Source organism: Mustela nivalis (assembly GCF_964662115.1).
Source record: "Mustela nivalis genome assembly, chromosome: 18".
NCBI lineage: Eukaryota > Metazoa > Chordata > Mammalia > Carnivora > Mustelidae > Mustela > Mustela nivalis.
Window position 1 is genome coordinate 13982812 of NC_139037.1, and position 26830 is coordinate 14009641.

The 26830-nt window shown below is 35.7% G+C and overlaps 1 protein-coding gene across 1 annotated transcript in view; it reads right to left on the reverse strand.

The window, feature by feature from the left end:
- Positions 1-26830, reverse strand: part of PMFBP1 (polyamine modulated factor 1 binding protein 1) — a 322125-nt gene that overhangs the window by 208191 nt on the left and 87104 nt on the right. Inside the window, exon 4 of the mRNA XM_082712324.1 lies at positions 16302-16551. The gene's annotated coding sequence lies outside the window, so the exon portion shown is untranslated. The remainder of the gene's footprint in view (positions 1-16301; positions 16552-26830) is intronic.

The window sequence follows — 26830 nt, forward strand, 5'->3', positions numbered from 1 at the left end:
AGTGAGCCTGCTTCCCTTCCTCTCTCTCTGCCTGCCTGTCTGCCTACTTGTGATCCCTCTCTCTGTCAAATAAATAAATAAAATCTAAAAAAATAATAAATAAATAAATAAATAAAAAGACTCCCCCCCCCCTTAAACTAATCAGTTAGAGTAATTTGGTGAAGTATAACTTCATGAATAAAGGTCAAACAGTTATTTTTTTTTCCCTACCTGATCCCTCCAGAATTTGGAAACCCTCAGTGAGTATTCTTATTCTCATGGAAATATGGTTATTTGCATATGATCAGTAAGAATCTGTCTTGTAATAGGACCTAACAGGAAACACTTGTTATATTACCAAGGTTTTATTTAAAAGAGATATGCAGGGGTGTGCCTGGGTGGCTCAGTGGGCTAAAGCCTCTGCCTTCAGCTCAGGTCACGATCCCAGGGTCCTGGGATTGAGCCCTGCGTCAAGCTCTCTGCTCAGCAGGAAGCGTGCTTCCTCCTCTCTGCCTGCCTCTTTGCCTACTTGTGATCTCTATCTGTCAAATAAATAAATAAAATATATATATTTTTTAAAAAGAGATATGCATAGATTCAGGTGACCAGACAACTTTAAGGAAAGGTTGACTTTATGGAGCCAATAAAGCCCCTTGGAAAAATTAGCCTAATACCTTGCTTACAGGGTTCCCAGGAGCCTTATCTGAATAAAGAAGGTCAGTTTCTGGCAGATCCAGAAACCTCAGGATATTTTAGAGACCTCAAGTACAGAGAATTCACCCAAATCTATAAGTATTGCAGATGAAATCCAATGGTTGAGCTCTGAGTCTGAATTCTTGGCTTCTTAGTCTAGAGAGGCTTTTAAAAATTTAATCTGAGATCTTTTGTAAGAAGTCTTAGAAGAAAACTTAGAAGCAAAGAAGACTTAGAAGAGCCTGTTTGGTCTATCACTATCCTTGCTACATTTATATAAATAATCAGGTCAAGTTTATTAAAAACAGACTTTTTTTCCAAATATAATTTAAGGACTGATTTTATCCACTGCGCCTGACCTAGCAATTTACTGAATTAAGTACTAAATAAAATTTGCCAGTGCAGGTATTGTCACAATCTATCTTTAAAAAAAAAAAAATTATTTTTTAAATTTCTTTTCAGTGTTCCAGAATTCATTGTTTATACACCACACCCAGTGCTCCATGCAATACGTGCCCTCCATAATACCCACCACCAGATTCACCCATTCCACCCCTCACCCCTCCCAAACTCAGATTGTTTTTCAGAATCCACCATCTCTCATGGTTTGTCTCCCCCTCCAATTTCCCCCAACTCCCTTCTCCTCTCCATCTCCCCATGTCTTCCGTGTTATTCCTTATGCTCCACAAATAAGAGAAACCATATGATAATTTACTTCCTCTGCTTGACTTATTTCACTCAGCATAATCTCTTCCAGTCCTGTCCATGTTGATACAAAAGTTGGGTATTCATCCTTTCTGATGGAGGCATAATACTCCATAGTGTATATGGACCACATCTTCCCTACCCATTCGTCTGTTTAAGGGCATCTTGGTTCTTTCCACAGTTTGGTGACTGTGGCCATTGCTGCTATGAACATTGGGGTACAGATGGCCCTTCTTTTCACTACATCTGTATCTTTGGGGTAAATACCCAGTAGTGCAATGGCAGGGTCATAGAGAAGCTCTATTTTTAATTTCTTAAGGAATCTCCACACTGTTTTCCAAAGTAACTGCACCAACTTGCATTCCCACCAAGTGTAAGAGGGTTCTCTCTTTCTCCACATCCTCTCCAACACATGTTGTTTACTGTCTTGTTAATTTTGGCCATTCTAACTGGTGTAAGTTGATATCTCAATCTGGTTTTGATTTGAATCTTCCTGATGGCTAGTGATGATGAACATTTTTTCATGTGTCTGTTAGCCATTTGTATGTTTTCATTGGAGAAGTGTCTGTTCATGTCTTCTGCCCATTTTTTGACATGATTATCTGTTTTATGTGTCTTGAGTTTGAGTTCTTTATAGATCCTGGATATCAGCCCTTTGTCTGTATTGTCATTTTCTAATATCTTCTCCCATTCCGTGGGTTGCCTCTTTGTTTCCTTTGCTGTGCAGAAGATTTGATCTTGATGAAGTCCCCAAAATTCATTTTCGCTTTGTTCCCTTTGCCTTTGGGGACATATCTTGAAAGAAGTTGCTGTGGCCGATGTCGAAGAGGTTACTGCCTATGATCTCCTCTAGGATTCTGATGGATTCCTGTCTCACGTTGAGGTCTATTATCCATTTCGAGTTTATCTTTGTGTATGGTGTAAGAGATTGGTCAAGTTTCATTCTCCTACACATAGCTGTCTAATTTTCCCAGCACCATTTATTGAAGAGACTGTCTTTTTTCCACTATATATTTTTTCCTGTTTTGTCGAAGACTATTTGACCACAGAGTTAAGGGTACGTATCTGGGCTCTCTACTCTGTTCCCCTGGTCTATGTGTCTGTTTTTGTGCCAGTACCATGCTTTCTTGGTGATCACAGCTTTGTATTAAAGCTTGAAATCAGGCAAAATGATGTTCCCAGTTTTGTTTTTCTTTTCAACATTTCCTTAGCAATTTGGGGTCTCTTCTGATTCCATACAAATTTTGTTTGCTTCCACTCTTTGAAAAAGGCAGACAATCAGCTGACTGAGCCACCCAGACACCCTGAAACTAAACTTAATTTACAAACACATTAGTCTTCTTGTGGTTATCTTTGATAGAAATGGAGGTAATTGTACAGAGAAAAATTATGTTTCAGCAGAAACTATAATACTCACTTTTGGATATTAGATTCTAGTTTTGTTAACTGTTTTGAGGTTTTGTTTTCTACCTATAAACTAGGGTAGGTATTGAATTCTCATTTCCTCTGATATCTGGCTACAACTTTCCAAACTGAGGTTCCCAATTTTTCTTTCACTCTTCTGACTTGGAATCATTGAACTAAAACTCTTTTTTCTCCAAATCCATGCAAACTAAAGTAGGACAACTTGATAAAATTTCAGAGAAATCACCACAACAACTTATGTATGAATAATCCCCATGCCTATTGCTGTATGGACCACTCAGCAAGATCACCAGAGACATCCAAACTGCAGATGAGGAAAATCTATCACATTGCCACTGTCTGCCCTTCCTCCATCTAAAGATGCTTCAAATCCAACATCTAGAAATCTTTTGGAGTGGCTATCTTCAGAATTTAGAAATTGGGATTATAATCTGGTCCAATCATTAACCTTCATTTTTTTCTTTTGTTTCCATGGAAATGTCTCTTATTAAATATCTGATGAAATATTTGCACAATATAGGCCTAAATTGGGGAACCCATCTTCATCACAGACTCCTGAAATGAGACACAACCTTTTCACTGAACTGACCTATTCTTAGGACTAAGACTGGTTCAATGGTATATGGAACATCTTATCAATTCAGGATAGAATCGGGCCTACTTAGACCAGATGGCCCAAAATGTTAAAATATTCCACAATATGACCCTAAACTTTTCTTTTTTTTTTTTTAAAGAGAGAGTGCAAGTTAAGTGGGGGGTGTGAGGGAGAGTGAGCAAGAAAATCTGAAGCCCCACATGGGCTCGATCTCACAACCATGAGATCATGCCTGAGCTGAAATCAAGAGTCAGATGTTTAACCAAAGTGGTGTCCCAATTTGATCCCAACCTTTGAATAGATTCCTAAATCTTTCAAGATCACTGACTTAATTTCATTGTCAGACCCTTCAAGTTTGGGACAGAGTTATGGACTGGATTTTAGACTATTGTCTGTATAATTATTATAGGATTTGCTATTATAATCCTATTTAGAAGTACAATTTCTAGGTTGCAAAATGCCCTACCCCTGACTTTTAGTGCATCCTCTATCCAGGCGTAAAGATCTCCACCACTGACTCTGATGCCTCTGGTATCACAGGGTAAATCATAGTGTAAGTCCCGACAGCTTTTTTTTTAACTTTAATGTAAATGCCTGATTTAAGCTTTGATTTCCAACGCATCTATTTCAAAAAAGTTTCCCTTTTTTTGTCAGACAGTTTACAGCTGTCTCAAATAAGCACATTGCCACCCACATGAATGAAGTGCTCAGCCTCCTCCTCAAACCAAATCAATTTTGGTTGATTTTAATAACTGGCCATTTGGGCCACTTGTTTTTTCATTTTTTCATTTCCCATGTCTTAAATTCCTTCTCTTATGTTTAAGTTCACCAGTTAAGATTGAGCCCACAAAACCCCAGGCCCTCAACTCTCAACCCCCAACAAGCAGAAACCCAGGCCCATGCTCTCTCTCTTTCTCTGCCACTTTGTTATGTGTCCCCAGGTTTTTTGCTATGTGCTAGGTTTTTAAAGTAATAAACTTTTATTTTTTCAGTTTCCTAATGGGTGCTGCTGAAGAATGTCTTCCAGTCATAGTATGAACCACAAGGGCTGGTTGAACCACAACATAGGTTACTGATAGGCTGAGACAGTACTGGACACTTAAAGCTATACATTTATGTCTATCATTCTGTGAGTCTGACTACTTTAGATTCCATGTATAAGTGGGATCAATACAGTAGTTCTCCTTCTGTGTCTTCCTTATTTCACTTAGCATAATGTCCTCTAGCTCTATCCATGTTTTTGCAAATGGCAGGATTTCTTTCTTTTTTATTTTTATTTTTTTTTAAGATTTTATTTATTTATTTGATAGGCAGAGATTACAAGTAGGCAGAGAGGATGGCAGAGAGAGATTGGGGGGGACGCAGGCTCCCTGCTGAGCAGAGAGCCCGATGTGGAGCTTGATCCCAGTACCCTGGGATCATGAACTGAGCCAAAGGCAGAGGCTTTAACCCACTGAGCCACCTAGGTCCCCCAGATTTCTTTTTTTTTTTTTTTAAAGCTAATATTCCATATATATGGATGGATAAAAAATCTATTATCAAAGAGCATTAAGATTGTTTTCATATCCTGGCTATTGTGAATAATGCTGCAATGACATAGGAGTGCAGAAATCTCTTCAAGGTAATGATTTTATTTCTTTGGATATATACCCAATGTGGGATTCCTAGATCACATTGTAATCCTATTTTTAATTTTTTGAGGAGCTCCATAGTGTTTTCCATAATGGCTGTACTAATTTACATTTCCACCGGCAGTGTACAACAGTTCTCTTTCCTCCACATTTTCACCAACCCTTGCTATCTTTTATCTTTTTGATAATGGCCATTTTGCCAGGTGTGAAGTGATATCTCATTGTGGTTTTGATTTGCATTTCCCTGAAATGACTAGAGATGCTAAACACCTTTTCTTATACCTGTTAGCCATTTGAATTTCTTCTTTGAGAAGAGTCTATTTAGGTCTTTTGCTCATTATCTAATCAGGTTATTTGTAGTTTGGGCATGTATGTTGTCCTTACACATTGTGAATATTAACCCCTTATTGGATAAATGATTTGCAAATATTATTTTCCCATTCCCTAGGTTGTTTTTTTATTTTGTTGTCTCCTTTGGTGTGTAGAAGCTCTCTAGTTTGATGTATCCCTGATTGTCTATTTTTATCTTTGTTACCTGTGTTTTTGGTATTGTATTTTAGTATGGAAAAATCATTGCCAGGAAAAACATCAAGAAGGTTTTCCCCTATGTTTTCTTTCAGGAGTTTTATGGTTTCCTATATTTGAGTCTTTCATCCATTTTTAGTTATTTTTTGTGTATGGGCCTGAGATAGGTCTATTTCATTCTTTTGCAAGTTGATATTCAGTTTTCCAAGCACCATTTCTTGAAGAGACTATCCTTTCCCCATTGTGTTTTCTTGGCACCCTTACCAAAGATCTGTTGACCATAAACATGTGCATTTTTTCTGGGTTCTCTAATCTTTTCCACTAGTCTATATATCTGTTTTTATGCCATATTGTTTGATTACTATAGCTTTGTAATATAATTTGAAATCAGGTAGTATGATGCTTCCAGCTTTGCTCTTCTTTCTCAAGATTTCTTTGGTTATTTGAGGTGTTCCATATTGGGATCTTAGTGGGGGTTGAATTAAATCTGTAGATAGCTTTGGGTAGTATGAACATTGTAATAATATTAACTCTTCCAATTTATGAATGAATACAAAATGTCTTTCCATTTATTTTTAAATGGAAAATTTTAAAACATTTCTTCATCATGTTTTATAATTTTCAATGTACAAGTTTTCATCTCTTTGGTTAGGTTAATTCCTAAGTATTATATATTTTTTGCTACTTATGTGAATGGGATTAGTTTCTTTTGTTCTCTTTTGAATAATTTGTTGTTAATGCATAGTAATATCACTATGTTTTTGTATGCTGCAACTTTACAAATTAGTTGAAGTTATTTAATAATTGTTAGAAGTTCTAATGATATTTCGGTGGAGTTTTTATGGTTTTCTACATACCGGATTCATGTTATCTGCAAACAGAGATCATTTTAGTTCTCCCCTTCTGGTTTGACTGCCTTTGTTTTGTTTTATTTGGCTGCCTTTTATTTCTTTTTCCTGCCCATTTTCTCTAGCTAGGACTTCTAGTACTATGTTAAATAGCAATGGCAAGAGTCGGCATCCTTACCTAGTCCTGGGTCTTAGGAAAAAAGATTTCCCGCCATTGATTATGATGCTCGTGGTGGGTTATTCATATAAAGACTTTTCTGTGTTGAGGTATGTTTCTTCTGTACCCATTTTGTTAAGAGTTTTTTTTATGAAATGATGTTGAATTTCATCAAATGCTTTTTCTACATCTATTGAGGTGATCATGTGATTTTTGTCTTCTATTTTGTCAATGTGGTGTATCACACTGATTGCTTTTCATATTTTGAGCCATCCTTTTCATTCCAGGGATAAATACCACTTGGTGGTGGTGTACGATTCTTTTAATGTGCTGTAGAATTGAGTTTACTAATATTTTGTTGAGGATTTTTATATCTATGTTCATCAAAAATACTGGCCTGTAGTGCTCTTTTCCTGTATTATCTTTGGCTATGGAATTAGGTGATGCTGGACTCATAAAATAAGTTTGGGAGTGTTCTCTCTTATTCTTTTTTTGGAAGAGCTTCAGAAATGCTGGTATTAGTTCTCCTCTGAATATCTGGTAGACTTCACCCATGAAGCTCTCTGGTTCTGGGTTTTTTGTTGTTGTTGTTGTTGTTAAAAGGTTTTTGGTTACTGATTCAGTCTTCTTATTTGTTATTCTATTTCTTTGTGATTCAGTGTTGGTAGGCTGTATGTCTCCAGGAGTTTATCCATTTCTTTCCTGTTACCCAATATGTTGGTATGTAATTGTTTATAATAGTACCTTATATGAAACTTTTTATTTCTGTGTCATCCATTGTAATGTTTCCTTTTTCATTTCTCATTTTAGAGTCTTTTATCTTCTTTTTCAGTGTTGCTAAGAGTATCTCAATTTTGTCTTTCCAAAATACAACTCTAAGTTTTATCAGTTTTTTTTTCTATACTTTTTCTATTATTCCATTTATTTCCACTCTAATATTTACTATTTCCTTCCTTCTAATTTTGGGTTTAGTTTGCCCCCTCCCCCTCCAGTTCCTTGAGTTGTTAAGTTAGGTTGTTTACTTAAGATCTTTCTTCTTTTTAAATGTAGATATTGATTGTTAATAACTTCCCTCTTAGTACTCTTGTTGTTGCATCCCATAAATTTTGCTAAATTGTATTTTTGTTTGTCTCAATGTATTTTTAGAAGTCCTTTTGGACTTCCTCTTTAGTCAATGGTTGTTCAAGAGTATGTTGTTTAGTTTACATGCTTGTGAATTTTCCCATTTCCTTTTTCTTATTGATTTCTAGTTTCATTCCTCTGTAGTCTGAGAAGATACTTGGTAAGATTCCAGTCTTTTAAAATTTATTAAGACTTGTTTTGTGACCTAACATGTAATCGATCTGTTGCTGTTGGGTAGGATGTTCTATACATGTCTGTTAAGTCCATTTGGTCTATAATATTGTTTAAGTTTGCTCCTTTATTGATTTTCTGCCTGGACATTCTTTTCATTATCAGAAGTGGAGTATTTAGGTTTCTTACTATTATTGTATTGCTGTCAGTTTCTCCCCTCAGATATGTCAATATTTGTTTTACATATTTAGGTACTCTGATCTGGGATGCATATATATTTATAATGGTTATATATTCCTGTTGAACTCTTTTATCATTATATAATGTCCTTCTTTGTTTATAGTGGCAGTTTTTAAAGTCTATTTTGTATGATACAAGTATAGTCATCCTAGTATGGATGCCACTGGTATGGCACATCCTTTTCCATTGCTTCCCTTTCAGACTATGGGTGTCTTTATATTTAAAGTCAGTCTATTGTAAAGAGCATATCACTAGATCTTGTTTTCTTTTAATCTATTCACCCAATCTATGCCTTTTATTGGGGAGTTTAATTTACTTATATTTAATATAATTGTTGATAGATAAAATGCTTTCTCTTGCCAACTTGTTAATTGTTTTCTGTTTGTTTTGCACTCCATGCAAGATAACCAGCCTTCAGACATTTCCCAAGGCAATGGGCATATGACAGTTATAATAAAATTCCCTGTAACCTTACCCACATCTCTCTACTGCAACCCTGGAGGAGGTAAGGTAGTTTATAGAATATGGAAGGGGAACAACAGGCAGGAGGAATCTTAAAACATAAACCATGAAACTCTTTCCCCATTTCAAGTTCCGATGCCTTGGTCAGGTCTGAGCTACATAAGTGAAGGGTAGAAACTAAACTGAATGAAAAATTGAAATTTGTATTCAGAGTGGACTAGACTTTTAATACCTGAAAATGAAGCTTGTTTATTAATACTTGAAATGGACAAAAAGCTATGGGATCTCTCAGGGGATTATTGGGAGGAAAACAAGTCTATTTCTAGATTGCATTTAACTAAGTTCAACATGTTCAATAAACATGTTACATATTGTGATTACTGATATATCTGGTCTCATTACTAAATAGGTATTTTGTGCTTCTATTTACTATTTTTCTTTCTTTTTTATCTCAATACAATGTTGGTACATTTTCCATATTCTGCTTTTTCCATTTTATCTTTGAAAACTATAAATTATTAATATATAATGATATATAATAATATAATTACATATTATTATATAATTAATATATAATATAAATTATTAATTTATAAATAAATTTTATTAAGATCTAAAATATCAGGTTATTAGATATGTTTCTCTTCCTTTCACATTTGACATAGATCTTTGTATACTTTATCCAGTAAATGATACAATCAACCATTTTATTACTGTCAGTATATACTTTTGAATTAAACTCTTGAAAACCAAAATATTGCTAAACCTCTCTATAATTGGTTGTTAAAAACATATTTATCAACTTGTATGCTAGCTGTAATCTTGTATGTATGTGTCTTCTTGGTTATCTTTGTTTCTTATTTTCTTGTATCTTTTTCTGGTTTTGAACTGAGCATCTGTAGTCTTGCTCACCTTCTTGAATGCTTGTATAGTTGAGTATAAGATTCAAAGTTATTTCTCTCCAATACCATTGTATATTCTGGCATTTATTGTTTCTGTTGTGAAGATTTTTAGAAGTATAAAATGTCTTTTCTTTCTTTTTTTTTTTAATTTTTAATTTTTTATAAACATATATTTTTATCCCCAGGGGTACAGGTCTATGAATCACCAGGTTTACACACTTCACAGCACTCACCAAAGCACATACCCTCCCCAATGTCCATAACCCCACCTCCCTTCTCCCAACCCCCCTCCCCCCAGTAACCCTCAGTTTGTTTTGTGAGATTAAGAGTCACTTATGGTTTGTCTCCCTCCCAATCCCATCTTGTTTCATTGATACTATGCAGCCATCAAAAGAAATGAAATCTTGCCATTTGTGACAACATGGATGGAACTAGAGCGTATCATGCTTAGCGAAATAAGTCAAGCAGAGAAAGACAACTATCATATGATCTCCCTGATATGAGGAAGTGGTGATGCAACATGGGGGCTTAAGTGGGTAGGAGAAGAATCATTAAAATGTCTTTTCTTTCTAAGGTAATCTATCTTCGTGGTCATTTTAAAGATTCTTCTTTATCCTTTATGTTCTACAGATCCATTATAATGAGACTTGATATGATTTTACATTTATTTATCTATCCTGCTCACTATTCAAAGTGTGTTTTAAGGGTGCCTGTGGTGCTCAGTCAGTTAAGTGTCTGCCTTCAGCTCAGGTCATGGTCTCAGGGCTCTGGAATTAGGTCCCACATCAGGCTCTCTGGTCAGCAGGGAGTGTGCTTCTCCATCTTACTCTCCCTTTGTGCTCTCCCTCTCTCTCTCAAATAAATAAATAAAATCTTTTTAAAAAACCCACTAAAAACCAAAGTGTGTTTTAAAAGTGAAGGCTACTAACTTTTGAATTCTGGAAATTTGCAGTTATCATCTTTTCAAATATAGTTTTTCTCTTTTCCTTCCATTCATTTCCTGTTGATTTATCTTTATTTAATTTTATTATTTAAAATTTTTTTCCTGTGGATCTATTTTTTTAAAAGATTTATTTATTTTTTTATAGAGAAAGTGAGGAAGAGGGAGAGACTCAAGCAGATTCTGCATGGATTATAGAGCCAGAGGTGATGCTTGATCTCAGTCTCAATATCAAGACCTGATCCAGAGCCAGATGCTCAGGCAATTGTGCCACGCTGGTGCCCCAAATGTGGATCTATTTTTGGACCTGGCTTGGAGCCTTTCAGTATATCCTGTATATCTCTCTCTCTCTTTTTTTTTAAGATTTTATTTATTTATTTGAGAGAGAGAGAGAGAACTACCAGGTGGAGCAGTAGTCAGAGGGAGAGAGAGAAGCTGGCTCCCCATGGAACAGGGAGCGTGATGTGGGGCTCAATCCCAGGACACTGGGATCATAAACTGAGCCAAAGGCAGCTGCTTAACCAAATGAGCCACCAAGGTGCCCCTATTCTCTATATCTTAACTGCTTTTTCTTATTAGTTATTCTTTGTATTTTTGTGAGTTTCTCATCACTGCCCCCAATATACTGATTATTTCTTCATTGTATATAATGTAGATTTTAATATTTATGAGTTTTTTATATCTGGCCTATAGCTATTAATATGCTATTACAGTTCCGATGCAGAGTAGATTTTTAAAAGATCATCTTTCTGGGATTATTTTTCCAAGTTTGAGGACAAATGTGCACTCCAAGATGCATGGATAGAGATTATTTCTTAGAATGTACCAATTACAACCAACTGGGTTGATATGTTATCTTACCTAATAAAGTCTGCTATTGTTTTTTCTAATGATACATTATAAGAATAATATACTTATAATGCTAATAGCTTTGGTTATTCTTTTTCTTTAATGGTCTGAGTTCTTAGCTCTCTAAGGAGATGAGGTATTTTGTGATTATTTAAAAAGAACAGTGACAAAACAATTGCATTTTCAAAATAATATATGCAAGAATGTTTGAAGTTAGTTTTCATTATTCAATACATTAAAGAGGGCTGGATAATGAGCACATTTTAAATATTTCAAATGCAAATAAAAGACAACCTAAATAGATACTCTGCTGAATTTCTCCAGACAAAAGACTTCAGAACACATTCAAAGCCTGTAATCCTTTTGTCTAAAAGGGAAAATCTACAGGAAATGGTAAGAGATTAGAAACAGAGAGCTTTATTTATTTATTTATTTTTTAAAAAAGATTTTTACTTATTCATGGACAGAGAGAGATCACAAGTAGGCAGAGAAGCAGGCAGAGAGAAAGAAGAGGGGGAAGCAGGCTCCCTGCTGAGCAGAGAGCCCAACGTGGGACTTGATCCCAGGATCCTGAGATCATGACCTGAGCTGAAGGCAGAGGCTTAACCCACTGAGCCACCCAGGTATCCCATAGAAACAGAGAACTTTAATGGAGAATATCTGACATTGTTTTTTGACATTTTCTTTTGGTGTTTTTTTTTTGTTTTTCGTTTTTTGTTTTTTTCCATTGTAACGTAGTAGTATGGAAGTTACAAGGGTAAACTTCAAGTCTTTTTAAGTTAATGGATAGTTCATGTCAAGTCATTAAATGAAGGTGGTTTGAAATGTGATAGTTTATGATGTATTATTTTTCATCTGAACTGATTAGCTATGGAAATGTTTTTCTTTCCTCTGAGGAGTACACAAAATGTATTAAATGAAACAAAAAGCTAATTTCTAATAAATCTTCTAATTAATATAGCATCTGTACTATCTCTTCAAATATAATATTTAACAATAGCAATTTTAAAATGGGTAATAAGAAAACATAAATTTCTTCTGGAATCTTACAGACCATTAGAAACTTGCTCAGTCTTCAGCATTTGAAATTATTGATCAGTCATTCCTTTAAATAAAGATCTCACTTTTTTAGTCCCATTTCTATTCCTTTCTTCCTCTATGTCCTCTACTGTTTTCTTTTACCCTCAGTTCTACTCGATTTGCTATCTCTTTCACAATTTCATTCAAAGTATTAAACTGGTCTCAGGACATCAAATATCGTTTCTTTCTGGTAATCAAAGTCTACTTCTACAGTTGCGATACCATTCTAAAATGTCCATTGTGTATTTCCAACTGCCTACTAATCACTCATATTTATATATATCATATTCAATGAGAACTTCTTTACAACATGTTTAAAATTTATTCCAAAGGAATGTTTATGGAAGATTTAACTTTGTCCAGACCACAGTCCTGGGTGTTGGGCCTAAATAAATCATGATGCGTAAGGAAGTAGAATTTAAGGGGAGAAGAAAGACCTATAAACAGTTACAAATACAATGTGATGAGGTCTGGGAACAGAAATGTGTACAATGTGTTATGGGTGCCAAGTGAAGCTGGCTGATCCCCTAAAATCCTCCCTCACTACTTCTGCTCATTCAAGCCTAAAACACTACAGTCATCTTTGACTCATTTTTCCTATATTCCATTTGACTAAATTAGTTATCAAATATCATTTGTGATTTTTTTTCTCGCAAAAATCTCATAGAGATCCTGCCCTCTTCTATCCTCAACTCCTTGCTATCCCCATTGTCATTGTGCTGGTCCAATCTCTCTAAATGACACATGGATTGTTTTCCTACCCCATTAATTAGATGTTTAACTAGCTAATTAATTAATTTGAGTTAATTAATTAGATATTTAAATCTCTCTGTTTTAACCTCATTGTTACAATGTTAGGTTATTATCAGTGTCAGCCACATGATGAGATAAATACCTGATATCAAAACCACCTAGGATTAACATTTGGTGTCAACACCACCCACACTGATTGAATTATACTAGTCAATATTAACAATTTCAAATGAAGTCAACAAACAATTACAGACATTGTTCAAATGTCTCTCCCAATCCTTTCAGTACTGAGGTGAACTTTTATCATTTCATTATTTTTCTAATTGAACACAGATCTACCACCTAAAAGCTGTAAACATTATCTAAGTTGATTAACTTTTCTGGGCCAATTTTCCTTATCTGTACAATAGATTATTTCCCAAAGTTTTGGTTTTATAAAAATACATGTAAGTATGAAAACCAGTGGTTAGCACATAGTAAATGTAGCTGTTTTAATAATCCATATTATGGCCCATTCTCTCTCAGTTTTAAGACTTTTAAAATAAAAATAAAAATTAAAACAATTAAAAAAACACTTTTTGCCTCTCCTAAATTTATAACACTTTTGTGTTGTAGCTTTTTATATATTTTCTCCATCTTATTTAACCATATGCTTCATGAAGGCAGGGATTGAATCTTATTTGTCCTCAGGCATGACTTGTGAACCAATTTTTTCTTTGGCCTATGATTTGTCTCCCAATAAGATTTGACAGATTCCTGTTTGATTCACAGTTGATGGTGACAAAAAGCACCAGAGCTCAATTAAAATGATACTTGAAAGATACCTGATATCACTAAAATCTATGGAATTATGTATTAAATAGTCCTCAAAGATTCAGCTATTTCAAAAATTAAAAAATTATTACAAAGAGATTAATATATCATGTTTTATCATATATCATGTATCATAAAAATGTCAAAAGTAGCTTTATTTTACATTACTATATTTCTTGATGGTGATCTATCTAGACAGGTAAGGCTTGCTGAATTTGAACATGGATAATAAAACTCACACTCTAAGAAAATGTTTAAAATATGAAATATAATGAAGGATGGTGGTAGAGAACTCCTTGGGAGAATGCAGTTAGGGGTATTTGAATCTCAACAGTTTGCAATTCCTTTCACAGCACATAAATGATTTAACAGTAACACAGAGTGGCCAGAGTAAATTATTTCCATTTCTATCACTGCACAACCTATAATAAGTAACAGATAAGATGCTGAATGATTATACTGTTAAGATGTACGCTGATCTAATCTGAGTTTTTTTTTTTTCTCTTTTTTGTTTTGTTTTGATTTTTGATGCCTTGGATCCTTGCCAAATCATTAAACAAGTCACATCCAGCTGAAGCTGGCTTGAACAGTTTCAGCATAACTTGCAAAGGCCAGTTCATCAAAACCCTTAGGATCACACAAACAAGGGGAAAATACCAAGGGGCCTCTCCTATTTGTCTTTCTTGCTATCTGTGTTCCATGGGAAGGAAAGAAAAGAACATGAACAATATTTAAATGCTCTGTTTTGACAGGTTATTAAAATTCCTCCCACAACCTGTCTGCTCCCCTCTGATCAAGCCAAGTCCAGAAACACAGCAGAATATCTCTAAAGCAGATACACGTACATATAAAACAAAAAATGCTAGAAAAGAAGGATGAGTGGAAAAATTTGGGTAATATGAATATTTTGATAGAGTTGTGGAGGGTTTAAAACCAAGACACATGTTGGTGTGGTTGATAGAGTGTATCAGTGTAGTTGACTGGTGCAAGATTTCTTGCACAGAATTTAGTTACTGGTGGTTCAAGCACTGTCAATCTCACCACGTTCTACGATGTAATCAATACTTCCAACCAAGACCTCCATGGGAGACCAGGTTCTTACCCTCTGAAATGAGAGCTAACCCTCTGTATGAGATTTCCTACCATGGGGCCAGCTCTGATACAGGCATTGGGGCACCAACACTGACTACTCTTAAGTGTCTTTATAAATATTCTTTTTTTTTTTAAAGATTCTATTTATTTATTTGACACAGAGAGAGATCACAAGTAGGCAGAGAGATAGGCAGTGGCAGGGAGGAGCAGGTTCCCCACTGAGCAGAGAGCCCAACGTGGGGCTCGATCCCAAGACCCTGGGATCATGACCTGAGCCGAAGGCAGAGGCTTAACCCAGTGAGCCACCCAGGTGCCCCTCTTTATAAATATTCTTCTAATGACACAAATATCACTGTAATGAGCACAGGCTTGGGTCCCTGTCTTCTCTCTAAAGCTGAAGTATAATAAAACATGGGGGTTTCCATAGTGAGGGACACTGGGGAATCCACATTGAATATAAAATTAAGGAAATTCTGAGAATTACAGGAGAGAGGGCACTCTGAAGCTACCTAGACTGAGTTATGTCATAAATGACTATCTTTGGTATAGACCATGGATTAGCCAAACTACATTCTGTGCCATTTCTGTCAGTTTTTATAAATAATATTTTACTGGGACACAGTCATGCCCATCCATTTATTTACACATTGCCTAAATAATGCTCTGTTTTGATCTAACCTGTCAGAAGTGAGTAGTGGCAACAGAGACTGTATGGTCCTTAAGCTTAAAATATTGTTTACCCCTTCACAGAAAAAAATTCCTGGCCCTGATAGAGAGCAACTGAGCAAAATCATCTAGGGTCAGTTCTTTGTAAACTATGTTCTTTGTAAACTGCTTATTTTGGTGGGAAATAGCATGCACATAGATGAAAATCAGACAGACCTAAGAGAATAGGTCATAGCAACAATACCTTCCAGGAGGGCACTTACTGATTTGTCTATTATGACAGGCAGTACATATGGTGTTTTGAAGAGCAGTTACAATATCAACTTGAACCAGAATTTGACCCATAGTTCTAACATTTAAAAAATTTTTTAAAAAAGATTTTATTAACTTATTTGACAGAGTGAGAGAGAATGAGAGCAGAAGCAGGAGGAGTGGCAGAGGGAGAAGCAGACTTCCCACTGAGCAGGGAGCCAGATGCGGGACTCAATCCTAAGACCCTAGGATCATGACCTGAATGGAAGGCAGCCACTTAACTGACTGAGCCACCCAGGTGCCCCCATAGTTTTACCATTTAATGGACCTACCAAACCATGGCTCACAGGGTTATTATCAGGATTAAATATTATGGCTTATGTGACAAACTTAGTACTCACAAAACTGTTGTGTTTTTTCCTTCCAGTCAGTCTTCCAGTCTTCACAGTTGCTGGCACAGGTCTGAACTCATCATCCACACCTGACCTTGACATTTTGAATAAGGAATGACACTTGTCTGGAATTGCATCCTGACTCTCACTGGTGCTTTCCCTTTGGGTGGTGCAGAGCTTCTAAATCCTTTAGGTTTGCCATTGTGAATATCTATGATAATCACCCATGGCTTTAAAATCCTTGCCTCCTTTCTAGAACCTAGAAAGCATAAAGAAGAAGCCTCATATACAAAAGGGAAGGAGAAATTTTTTGCCCATAATTAAGTATAGGCTTAAATATCCATTCAGCACTCATGGTGATAGGCTATTATCAATGTTAGTCATACAATTAGATCAATACCTAACATCAAAAACACCTCAAATTACTATTTTGGTATCAACATCACTCATAGTTGCTGAATTATGCTAGTTAATATTAATAATTGCAAATGAAGTCAACAAACAATTGCAGACATTGTCCAAAGTAACCTAGTATAAATTCAAAAATTATTTTTGTTTGTTGAAAAATATAAAAATACATTTTATATTGAAAACAATATTTAATAATTTTAATGCTATATTATCATTAAAATGAAAATAGCTAATATTCATTAAACCCTCTCTCAGTGTCAAGCAGAGTAATAGCTTGCACATGTATCATTTTATTTAATCTTTACAACCTTATGAAAATGGTAAAATCATTATTTTCATATTATAAGAATCTAACACTTAGAAAAGTTAAAATGACAACCAAGATATATCAATTGGTGATAGCCTTTCACTGATGAATTATACAATATTAAATTCCCCAAAAGATGTTTAAAAAATATTTGTCGGGGCGCCTGGGTGGCTCAGTGGGTTAAAGCCTCTGCCTTCAGCTCAGGTCATGATCCCAGTGTCCTGGGATCGAGCCCCGCATCGGGCTCTCTGCTCAGCAGGGAGCCTGCTTCCTCCTCTCTGCCTGCCTCTCTGCCTACTTGTGATCTCTGTCATATAAATAAATAAAATCTTTAAAAAATATTTGTCATAACAGACAAGATTGGGTGTGTTCAGGGTGGTATGGCCATAGACAAAATATTTGTCATAACAAGAAAATCCTGGGCATGTCAAGTAAAACAAAAGCTCTATGGCTCTATATACCCTCACTACATTTTTGTATGCTGAGTCCTTTGTGTGTTCTTGATCTTGAGTTATTTGATTATACATCATTTCCATGATGATTAGGTATCACTAGTCAATTGCTTTTCTAATTTCAATGTAATTTTGAATATTTATTTGAATTTTATTCTTCTCAACATTTTAAGTAGATTTTTTAAAAAGTCAAAAGTATTCTATAAATTATAATAGAAAACAGCAGCCCCTCCCCATTCCATCTCTCCTTAACCCCAAGTTGCACTCTTTAGACTAACCACTTTCAATTTTTTTTATTGTTATGTTAGTCACCACATAGTACATCATTTTTTTTTAAAGATTTTATTTATTTATTTGACAGAGATCACAAGTAGGAAGAGACATAGGCAGAGAGACAGAGGAGGAAGCAGGCTCCCCGCTGAGCAGAGAGCCTGATGTGAGGCTCAATCCCAGGATCCTGGGATCATGACCTGAGCTGAAGGCAGAGGCTTAACCCACTGAGCCACCCAGGTGCCCCAGTACATCATTTTTTAAAAAAGATTTTATTTATTTATTTGACAGAGAGCGAGAGATCACAAGTAGGCAGAGAGGCAGGCAGAGACAGGGGTGGGGAGGCAGGCTCCCCACTGAGCAGAGAGCCTGATGCAGGGCTCTATCCCAGGACCCTAAGATCATGACCTAAGCTGAAGGCAGAGGCTTAACCCACTGAACCACCCAGGAGTCCCAAGTACGTCATTAGTTTTTGATATTGTGTTCCAAGATTTATTGTTTATGTATAACACTGAGTGCTCCACGCAATACGTGCCCTCCTTAATACCCACTGCCAGGATTACCCATCCCCCAACCCCCCAACCCTCTAAAACCCTGTTTCTCAGAGTCCACTGGTCTCTCATGGTTTTGCTCCTCTGATTTCCCCTTCTTCACTTTTCCCTTCTTTCTCCTAATGTCCTCCATGTTATTCCTTATGTTCCACATATGCAACCATATGATAATTGACTTTCTCTGTTTGACTTATTTCACTCAACATAATCTCCTCCAGTCCCACCCACTTTGATACAAAAGTTGGGTATTCATCCTTTCTGATGGCTAATATTCCATTGTATATATGGACTGCATCTTCTTTATCCATTCACCTGTTGAAGGGCATCTCAGCTTTTTCCATAGTTTGGTTAATATAGACATTGCTGCTATGAACATTGAGGTACATATGGCCTTTCTTTTCACTGCATCAGTATCTTGGGGTAAATACCCAGTAACCACTTTCAAATTTTAGCTGTTTTCTATAGTATTTTCTTCATATTTCCAAATAACATATGCTGGTATTCACAACATCTTGACATTTTTCCTGTTGTGGGCATGACATCCTGAATTTGTAAAGTGCAAAATGAGAATTTAGCTCTCTTACACTTCTCCTACATGTCACGACTGTGCACAGACCTCCTTGTACATATACATCCCTCTCATCCATCCCGCAATATGGTTCTAGAACAGTTTCTTACTACAACATTCATTGACACATTAATATAGCTATGGAATATATAGTATACTATGATTATATTTCTACATCTTTTTGTTTTCCCACGAGTAAGTAATTTCATAATTTTTCTCTGCTTAGTTTTCACTAACAGTCTCTCAAACTTGAACAGAGCTATAATTTTCCTCCCAATAGGTCAAATATGTTAATTGACTGATCTGTTCTATTTCTTCTGGAGCCCTCTGGCCTTCTTGCTCCAATCTGGACTAATTGCCACAAAGCTGTCATCTTGAGAATTCTACTGGATCAGGTTTATTGAAACCTCTGTATTTTTACTTGTTTTTGGCTATGTTAGCTATAGATAATTGAGAGAAGTCTTTAAAAAATCTCCCACTCTGATAAAAGATTGGTTCATTTCTTATGAACAAAGAATTAAATTATACTTGTGGTTGAGTCTGAATACTTTCTTGCTCTTGTATTCCATGTCTTCCTCATTCTTATATTCCTTTTGTTTTTCTGCTGTATGTTCTTGAAAAATTATTTCATGGCGGGTTTTGGGTAACAAAAATCTGCCTTTCAACATCTGAAAAAGGAGATCTTATTTTGCCCACTCAAGTTAATTTTTGTTTTTTTTGTTATATGATTCTTGTTTCTAAATGGTATTCCTTCACATTGCTTTATGTATTTTAATTTTTTTTAATTAATTAATTTATTTCCAGAAAAACAGTATTCATTATTTTTTCACCACACCCAGTGCTCCATGCAATCGTGCCCTCTATAATACCCACCACCTGGTACCCCAACCTCCCAACCCCCGCCACTTCAAACCCCTCAGATTGTTTTACAGAGTCCATAGTCTCTCATGATTCACCTCCCCTTCCAATTTATCCCAACTCCCTTCTCCTCTCTAACACCCCTTGTCCTCCATGATATTTGTTATGCTTCACAAATAAGTGAAACCATATGATAATTGACTCTCTCTGCTTGACTTATTTCACTCAGCATAATCTCTTTAATTTTTTAACTCTTATGGGTAAACCTGATACATCATATAGATTTCGTCATAAAAATTACAAAACAATCCTATTTATAAAAAAGGGTCAACAGACTTTTTTCAAATTGCCAATACATTTGAATTTGTTTATATAGGATATTAACTTTATAACACTGAAACTAACACATTGGGGGCCATTGTTAATAAAAGATTAAGTAAATGTGAAATTAGGTTACACCGAAACTAACATACTAGGGGCCACTGTCAATAAAAGATTAAGTAAATATGAAATTATAATTTAAATCATTATTAGGATAAAATTGAAAGTTAAATTTACAAAATTTGCATGAATCTAAAATTCTAAGAATAATACTCATTGTATAAAGTGAGATATGAGGTAGAGACTTCTTCTGCAGGGGAAACTTGAGAGATCATTAGAGAATAACCCTTTTATTTTCCAGATGAGAAAACAAAAGCCCAGAGACCTGTTGAAGGTCATGCAACTTGTTAATAATCAAGTCACGACAAGAATGCCTGACCACACTGGAATGTTACATAAACTCTTTTTTTCCAAATATCATCTTTATTCATTTTTCCTCACCAACCCCAAAACCCCAACACCCTTATAGAATTCTACTACTCTATTATTATTCTTGCTACAAAGAACTTAAAGTTATTTATGTAAGTCTATTTCTCTCCCTAGAATGTGAAATTTTAGTCCTGGAAGTCTAGGACCATGTCTGATTTAGCTTTGTAGTTTTATACATAGTAGGTGATCAATAAATATTTGTTTAATAAATATTCTATCTCAGTTATTATCTTTGCGACATTGCCAGTTTGGCATGAAGGACAATGTATTTAAAATAATTTAGCACTTAGATTTCTTATAACTCTAATAATAAAGCAAGAGAACTATTTAATGTCTAATCTTTATTTTGGAGATGACTCGATTCAGGGAGTTGAGCCATAATGTCTCTGCCATTTTTTTTTTTTTATACATTATAGAAAAGATGTGTCTCAAGCAGCTAAGCTTGTCTTACCACCCTAATGATCTGGGACCCAATACAGCATAGATAGGCTTTTCTTAGAGAGGTGAGTTTGAGTGACCCCCAGTTCTCCCCAGCAATATCTTAATCTTGTATTTCTCAACATTCAGCCTACATTCAGCCCCTGCAGCTGGTGCATGTTTAAAAGATTTTCACTCACACTGTTTTGCCAGTGTGATAGATTTTATTCACCAGCTGGGATTTTCATATGTTCTGTAGCTTCCTACAGCTTTTCATTGGGCTTGGGTCTCTCTGCTTCCCTCATATTAGTAATGACTCTGGAATAATGGGAAAAAGCTCAGATTCAAGCTTTGCAGCAATTTAAATACCACTTTTATCGTTTTCTTCCTCACATTTCTACAGTATCCTGTCTACTAATATTAACACCACAGCTTGAGGCAGGCACAAACCAATTTGCCTTTATGGATTCTTTGACCCCTAAATGTCCTTGTTCTGTTTCTGAACCCTTCCAACACAAGTCGGGCCTTAGCCCCATAAGCCTATATCTACTTGTCCCCTACAAAGGCAAGTAAAAACTAAGGCAACATTTACCTTTTCCCTCATGACAAACAGGCTGTACAAGTTATAAATGTACACAGACCCCTGCTTTCTTTTATTAATTCAAGTAGGAAATCTATATATTTTGAGGATGTATAAGGTGGATTTGTTATTGAATGAGAATATTAGGCTCGTGGCAAGAACTTGACAGAAATTTATTGAAATTACTGTGGTTGACATTGTAAAGAAATTTGGATTCCTAGTGAGGTCTTTACGGAGCCTAAGTTATATTTTTATCATTGTGTAAATATTAATTTTCTTGAAGGGATGACCAGAAAATAGTGCTTATATCTTATTGAATTCAGAGAAAAGAGAAGAACATTTTGTATTGAACGCCTTCCTCTATCTTCTCAGTACAAATGAACGACTAAATCTGTTATAAGAAAACATCATAGCAGATGGTCTTTTCCATTAATGACTTGTAATGAAATAATAAACATGCTGAAGAGAAAGACATGAGAGACTGCAGATCAGTTGTGCAGTAAGTAATTTATCTCAGGACCCAGAGGTCAACCAATGAGAAAGCTGCCATTAGAGTAAACATTGAATATCCTCTTCTTTCTCTATTTTGCTGGTCACCTATAATGCCTTGAATGATCTATTCAGATTACTGAGTCTTCATTGTGAAGTCTCCCAGAAAAATACTCTATGATTCACACAGATGAATATAAAAAGAGTCATCTCATTTATGACTATATGCAAAAGTTAAAAGGTAGCAACAAATAGAATTCAGCAATTTTTTTTACAATAATAATGTGGTGTGACCAAGAAGGGTTTATTCTAGGAATAGAAGAGTATTTTCATGTCAGGAAACCTATCAACATAATTGATTACATCACCAAATTCAATAAGAAAAACAAAACTGTGGCATCATTACATGTTGAAAAGCCATTTAATACAGTTCAGAAGTCCATCCTAATAAATAATAAGTGGAAGGAATCTACTTAAATAAAATAGAGGTGATTTTCTGGAAACCAATAGAAAATGTCATTCTAAATAACAAAACTCTAAAATCATTTTAATTAAAATAAGGAACTATTTTGGAAGATCCAATGATAGTAATTATTATTTTACCAGTATCTTAGAGATTCCAGGGACTGCAATCAGCCAGGAAAAGTAAATAATACGAATAGGCATTGGGAAAGGCACCTAGACAGGTGTGCTGAATTGTTCAAATGTTAACTAGAGTACAAAGGGAACTGTTTTTTTAAAAAGCCCTTCCCTTCTCTGTGATTTTGTGCAAGTGTTGGTCAAAAGTGAAAGTCACATGAGATCTCTGAAGATCTTCTGAGTCAGAGATGATGAAGGACAGACGCAGCATTGCCTGCTGAATTCGTTTGTCATTATTTTTCCCTACTCCACATCCAATTCTGCTTCCTGCCTGGTAGATCTGCTGGCCAAAAGTAGCCCCAGGCCCTCCACCAGATGTTTAACTAAAGACCTCAGAAGTGGGAGCTGTGTAGAGGTGCCAGGTTTCCAGAAATTTTCCTGCCAATTTCCTTTAATGTTCCCTTTCTTGCACCTGATTGTGTAGCCTTCCAGATTTTCAACAACAGAGTTAAGTAGGTTAGTGACTTTTCTCTAATCTTCCAACTTCCCCTTTTTTTTTTTTAATTTTATTTGTTTATTTGACAGACAGAGATCACAAGTAGACAGAGAGGCAGGCAGAGAGAGAGAGAGAGAGAGAGAGAGAGAGAGAAGCAGGCTACCTGCTGAACGGACAGCCTGATGTGGGGTCTGATCCCAGGACCCTGAGATCATGACCTGAGCCGAAGGCAGTGGCTCAATCCACTGAGCCACACAAGCGCTCCCCCCCTCTTCTTAAAGGAATTTTATGAGATAAGACTTTTTTTTTTTTTTAAGATTTTATTTATTTATTTGACAGACATTGGTTACAAGTAGACAGAGAGTTAAGCAGAGAGAGAGGAAAGGAAGCAAGCTCCCTGCTGAGCAGAGAGTCCGATGTGGGGCTTGATCCCAGGACTCTGGGATCATGACCTGAGCCAAAGGCAGAGGCTATAACCCCCTGAGTCACCCTGACTGCTCCTACTTTCTAATAGCTTTTACTGTTATGTAAGGCCTTGTTCCTATAATTAAACCTCATTTCATACCAGTTGTTTTGCTTTTCTGACTAAATTCTGACTGATAGAATTAATAATATGTTAAGGGTGTGGATAAAGATAAATGCTGAAAATAAACATATTTTGGCAATATGGACCTAGAAATAAAAATGGAAAAATAGTAGTGTTTTCTCACAGTGGTGACAAAAACTTTAAAGTAAGTAAGAATAAAGTTACAGAGGCAAAGATTATATAAAGACAGTAATAAAATCTTACTGAAGGGCCTGGGACAAAATCTAAACAATTAGGAAGGCCTTTCATGGTTTTGGGTGGAAAATCAAAGATGATAAGATGGTAATTCTCCCAAATTAATCTAAATTAATCTAATTAGAATCTTAACAGAATTTAAGAAAAATAATTTTTATTATTATTTCAAAATTCATAGGTAAGAACAAATATCCTAGAATAATCTAGAAAGGTATGAAAAAGAAGTATATGTGATGAAAGTCTTTTACTATATATAAGAATATATTATACAGCTTTTGTAATGAAATCAATATGGTATCAGCATAAGAACAAATAGGTCAGTTGACAGAATAGAAAATCCAGAAATAGATCATAATCTATATGAGAACTGTTTAACATATGAAAGATGTGTAGCTCAATTTGGTGGGGTAACGTATACTTTACTTAAGTGATAGTGTTTACACTTGTTCATATATTGATCTATGAACATGAAAAGAGAGTCAGAAGGATACGTAAGCTCATTAATGCACGTTAACTATAGGGTGGCTGTGGAACAAAAGGCAGGGGAGAAGAAAGAGACAAAAAAAATCACTAAGCTAACTTAGAATGTATGATTTATGCCATACTTAAATAATTATAATTTAATGCGATTCTGTGCAAATATATGTGTAGAAATGGACAGGAGTGAGAGACTAAGGTACTGACCTGTAAGAATCTGTATGATGTATCAGTGAAGAAAGCAAATTGAAAATTAACATATAGAATTTGATTGTTCACATAAAAACAGACACACTGTATTAATCAGGATTTAATCAGAGAATCAGAACTTCTAGGAGACCTATAGAAGGAATTGATTATAGGTATTTGAGGATAATTTGCTATAGGGTCAAGACGAGAGCTGGTTAAACACTTTATATACAGCTGTTGCTTCTGTGTCCAATGTTGGCCCTGAAGTCTTCAGGGCAGGCAGCTAGATAGGAAAGAACAATAAAGTGGCATGCAATTGCAAGGGTAAATTGGAGCCTAGGAGGACAAGTTGAATTCAAGCGGCTCTTTTATTTCTTCCAAACCTCCAACTTTGATGATGTGGGTGACTTGCAGAAGCTGATGCCCTTGGCCATGGAGTGGAAAATGCTTCTGACCCAGGAGGAGAAGAACATGAAGGAGGAGAGCCTGTGGGAGCTGGAGAGTCAGTGGCACAGCTACCACCTGATGACAACAAGGTGAACCGGCAGACCCATACAAGTGTGTATTAGCTGCCATAACACTTGATCCTATACTAATCTCCTCAATTTAATTATTCCAGCTGCTTCATTCTTGCCTTCCAATTATGCACATTTCTCTCTGGCCTCTCTTAGCTTACAACCACATAAGGAAAGGAATTCTGGTAAATGTAGCCACTACAAACACACACACACACACACACACACACACGCACACACACCCTATTTAAGTGTATACCGTTATGTTGGTATGAATAAGGAGAAAGGCATGGGAAGATACACCACAGGCTTCTTAAGTCTAGTTCAATGGGGAAGTTCATAGGAGAGGGATGTGGCCAGAGGTTAAATAAAACATGATAAACTTATGCAACACAATGCCATGCAGCTGCTGTAAAGAACAAGACAGGTCTGTATGCAGCCTTAGGGAAAGATGCTCCAGTGTTAATGATGTTAAGTGGAAAAAAGCAAGACACCAAAAAAATATCTACAATATAATCTTATTTATGGTAAAATAGCCTAGCATGTTTGGAGATAAAGATATAGATCCATTTACTGGCTGTGGGACCTGGAGCAAGCTATTTAATATCTGTATACCTTATTTTCCTCATTTGTAAAAAAAAAAAAAAAAAAAAAAAAAAAAAGGACATAGTAATAGTAATGATACTATCTGGATCATAGAGTTGTCATGAACATTAAATGACAGCCATAAAGAGCCTAAAATAGTGCTTAGCAAATAGCAAGTGCTCAATAATATTAGTCACCATTATTATTTTGTTGTTATTTCTATCATTATTAATATATATGAAAGGAAATCACTTTCCTCCTTCTCCTATCAACTCCATTCTATACTGTCAAAAAAGGAGAAAAGAAAGAAAAGAAAAAGATCTGACTTAAACAGAGCAGCCCCAGAAGGTTGTCACTGGCCTATGGGTCAGTGAGTTGTAACCCTGGGTAGTCATTAAAAGGATGTCGATGGTGAAAAGACACAAGGTCAAGCAATCCTTATCCAGAAAAAAGCCTAGGACTAAGACAGGCAGTTCTGGCTGCTTCGGAGAGTATGTATGTGCACATGCGTGTGTTTGTATTCTCACGTTAGCATAAATGTGCTTGTGTATACGTTGTAAAGAACCAATACAACAACTGAGGTTGAATGCACATAAGGAAAAATTTTAAATACTGCAAAGGTGAGGTCAGAATGTTATATAACCTTGTTTTCTCATCCACACATGAGAGTTAAGAGAAGGGAACTGCCAGTATACTCATTTACACACCCTGAGCCCTGCAATTTATTTCACTGTATTTGATGTTAGCAGGGAAGCATTTATTTATTTAAAATTACTCAGAATACAGCACAAAGAGCTATTCTGTAGGTAGAAATGTGTCTAAACTGCAATAAAATCCCCCTCCTGCACTTTTGACACAGTGTGACCACGGTAAAGGCAACATGAGGTTTCTTTTGTTTCTAGATGCTGCTGGAGGAAATATAACAATGGGGCATGAACATGGTTCTCAGCTTTTTTTTTTTTTTTTTTAAACTGGGGCACACGTGGCTGACTAATGTTCCTCAGCACAATGCTCTTCTAAATGCAATTCCCAGTACACTGGCCATTACTTCATCTCATTCACTGCCACCCAAGAGAGCATTTCAAGATACAAATGAGCGAGACTGACATTGGAAGAGGATAACCTTGAAGACATTCTATTTTTTAATTAAAAATGTAATACATGAATATATTCTTATTGTAAAAGATTTAAATAGTATGGAAA